At 25.5% G+C, this 3,998-nt stretch overlaps 1 protein-coding gene and 1 long non-coding RNA gene across 12 annotated transcripts in view; one reads left to right on the forward strand and one right to left on the reverse strand.

Annotated features, from left to right (window-relative positions):
• The window catches only part of LOC116185828, a 2,333-nt gene extending 1,398 nt beyond the window's left edge, over window positions 1–935 (reverse strand). Inside the window, exon 1 of the long non-coding RNA XR_004150735.1 lies at window positions 682–935. This is a non-coding gene — a long non-coding RNA (uncharacterized LOC116185828). The remainder of the gene's footprint in view (window positions 1–681) is intronic.
• The window catches only part of LOC102670810 (potassium channel subfamily T member 2), a 152,960-nt gene that overhangs the window by 89,671 nt on the left and 59,291 nt on the right, over window positions 1–3,998 (forward strand). The window lies entirely within an intron of this gene.

Genomic DNA, 3,998 nt, shown 5'->3' on the forward strand with positions numbered 1-3,998 from the left:
TCTAGAAATTAAAAATCTTAGAAACATATGATATTTGTACATGCACAGATATGGAGAAAATCCTAGTTCCATATATTGTACAGCTAAAGAGCTCTCAACATGATGAGAGTCATTACAAAAGATGAGGCGGCTATGTCTAATTTTAGAATAGACCTCGCCAGTTTCAGTTGAGTTCTCTGTGACCATAAAACAAGCGTGTACAAGTGACCTCAAATTAACATTTTATCTCGCAATCGTCGATTTTTTTCATTCTAATGATAGATGTTCATAAGAATTAATAGAAAAATTAAAAAAGAAAAATTTCTATATAAGTTTTATTTTATTATTATGACCAATTTCACTTTTATAAATTTTTATAATCGACTCACGCGAGACAATTATCGACGCAACGATGAATAACCGATTCATGTTACACATAATCGCAAGAGGTCGCTTCAATAGCTCAGATACGACGCGCGATGAAGTTGTTGCATAGCTGTGAATGCGGTCAGTATTCGAATCGAGCAACCGATTGCAAGACACGTGGTGTCAACGCGGTGGAGGTCGACAATATTGATTCGTAACCGCAGCACAGTGATACACTGGTCACGAATGGCCACTAACAAAGAGGAAACGAATGATAGAGGGAAACTGAAGCTACATATATATCGCTTGATAACTGAGTTAAACGCTCCTAGTTACCTCGTCACACCTTCCAACTTCTGCAATCGATGTAAATGTCGTCCATGCAGTTCGAGTCTAATTCTCATCCTCGGCGTCTTTATTCTTCTCAATGGACGTTCAAGTTCTTTTTATCGATAAAAGTACTAGAAAAGTGACGTGATGAATTTTTATAAGTGTTTTTTTCTCAGATTTTCCGTTATCTAACTCTGCTCTGTCTTTTAATTATTCCTTGAAAGGTTAGATTGAGGTTAGAAATTCTAATCTGAAAATTGGAAAATTTAATCATAAATTTAATAGAAACTTTTAATCAATTTTTCATTAACTTTTTAATTTAGTCTTAAGAAGTTAAATCATATTAATAATTATATATATATATTAATTAGAATTAGTAACTAATAAAGATACTTTAAAATTTTAAATAGAGATAAAAAAATATACAAAAAGTATATATTTTTTAATCAATCTTTTATCAATTAAATAAAATTAAATTTGATATAAATATTAAAATATTTGTTTGTAAAAAAAGACAATTTTTGGATTGAAAATTCTAAATAAAGTTAAAAAAATATACAAATAATATACAGAAATTTTTTAAACAAATTTTTTCTATTAAAAAAAATATGATTATCAAGATTATATCATGATATACATGCTTTTTACAATTTTAAATAAGAATATTAAATAAGTCCAAGTTATCTATCTATTAGAAAAGATGACACTTCATTTTTCAAAATTATTCTAATTTCGTTCACCTCATGTTTTTTTTACAGATATATCAAAATCATTCTTTGTTTGCATTCATTTGAACAACATGAGATTCACAAATAAATGGATAGCATCGTAAATTTCACAATCGGTGCTAAAGTGAAATATCGGTTTGACAAATGATAAACGTGTTACTCCCACACGCGTTATCGTTAGTTTCATAAAACTTTAATAATCATTTTAATTACATTTATTTTTACGTTTATTTTCTTACGTGTATGTTTGAAATAACCTTATTTATATTTGACCTTTCGACAATACTTCTCATGCTCCTTTACTCCACAAGCACGAGAAATTGAAATTTAATTAATTCGATTTTAATAGGTGATTGAAATTTAATCATGTTACATCAATTAATCTGTATTTCTAAATTTAATCGAACTATTTGGTAAACGCAAGTATGAAAATGTATATAATTAATCTTCATTTTTATTTTAATTTGAAAAATTTTTAAGATGAACTAAAGATTTCCTTGGAAATTAATATTTGAAAAGTTTGAATTATTCAATTATTTGGAAAAAAAATTTCGAATAAATGATTGTCTCTAAAATTTATAAAGCGGATTCGTTAAGAATTTAATCCATCATATAATTCACAAATTCGACCGAAACGAAATTTAATAATTCCTTTTCCCATACAACTTAATACTTCGCATCAACATTTATCCATAATAAATACTATTCTCTTTATAATTTAATTATATCTTTTTAATAGAGATATCATTGATATTAATTATTAATATAAAAAAAAAAAAATAATTTCGATTTCAATTCTCGTCAAAGATTATAAAAAAAATTCGACAAAAATCAACAAATAACAGAAATAGAATTAAAGCAATCGAATTATTCATGATACATTTCTTTTTGAAACGAAAATTTCGTATATATGCACGCATACGAGATAACTTAACCTATAATAACTTAACCTTAATCGATCGAAGACTCTTAATTTTAATACATAGAGGATGATATGTGACAATTATATCGATTTTAATTTTCGATCCAAAAGACTATCGACTGGTCAATTAAGTTGAATCCATTGAATTCTCTTGAAAATTGAAACCTCTAGGTCATAATATACTATATATAGTATGTGTATACATATTCGTTCGAAAGACAGTCGCATGCAATTAATTTTAATGTAATCAACCGAGGTTACGTGAATTCGCTTGAGACATGGACTCAAAAAGATATATCGCACGTGAAACTGTATTAAGAATATTTACCTGGTGGTTTGAAAAATTTGTTTCGAAGTAAATAAAAAGTAAATTTAATCGAGATATCATTAGAAAATTATGTGATTATGAAAATAAATAATTTAAAAATAATTATGGGAAATAATTAATATTATAAATAATTCGGAATGGAATTCAGTATTAAAAATCAAAAATAAAATTGCAGATGCAACGAAAATGATATAGTTATATTAAAGACATAAGAAAAAGAAAAAGAAATATATTAAAAAAAAAATAGAAAATTTTTATTTATTTTTTTATATTTCTTGAGAAAGTTTATGATATCATTCGATATAGAATAGGAAATTTTTTGACTTTTATGTTCGTGTCATCTTTATTGTTAAAAAAAAAAAATAATTAATAAATAGATAATATGATAATTAAAAGATCTTTACACATAAGTATTTAACATCACAAAAAAATCTGGATGGAATTTAAAAAAGAAAGAAAGAATTTAATTAAAAGATTTTTAGAGAAATTTTAGAGAATATATTTTCGTATATTTTATATAGTGATTGTTTTTTTACCACAATTATATCGTCGTTAACAATCGAAATAAAATAAAAAATAAAAACAGAACAATCAATCGTCGATCACGATGCAAACTCGTTCTAAAAAAATTTAAAACATTTTAAATTGCCAATAACTTTTTTAATTGTAAAATAAATAAACTAAAAAAAAAAAAATTATATTTTTATTTAATTTATATTTAATTCTTATCTTCGAAAATTCTCTCTTTCAACGCTCATTTTAATTTTAATATTTTTCGAGGAACCATTCGATTATCGTCAAGCATACATAACCTGTATTATTCAAACGTCACGTTTGTCACGTTAGTCTGCTCACAAAACATTTTCAATGTTGCACACATATACATCCTATCTCGGTATCGACACAGAAAGGTATAAAGCCTAGCATGTGTGATCGATCAAAGAGGCAAAAAAACATTTTTTTTTTCCTCGCTTACGATATTTTCGTGCGGTGTACACATATTTTCGAGATGTGAAAGCTTCGATCATTCAAATGGTGCATTTCTATGGAATGTCACTGTATTGGAATTTCGATATCGATCATTTTTCGCCGACAAGGAAGGATAAGAATAAAAATTGACGAAATAATATAGTAAGAGATAGTATGATAAAATAAATATAGTACAAACAGTAAATATATAAATAATATAATAATAATATAAATGGTATAATATAGAGAATGGTATAACTATGGAAGGAATTTATTTTTCGTGTATAAATAATGGAAATTTAGAGATAAGATATTAAATAATATAATGTAGTTGTAATATAATTGATGAAAAAAAAAAAAAAAAAAAAAAAAAAAA

Source organism: Apis dorsata, unplaced genomic scaffold (genome assembly GCF_000469605.1).
Source record: "Apis dorsata unplaced genomic scaffold, Apis dorsata 1.3 scaffold_293, whole genome shotgun sequence".
NCBI classification, from domain to species: domain Eukaryota; kingdom Metazoa; phylum Arthropoda; class Insecta; order Hymenoptera; family Apidae; genus Apis; species Apis dorsata.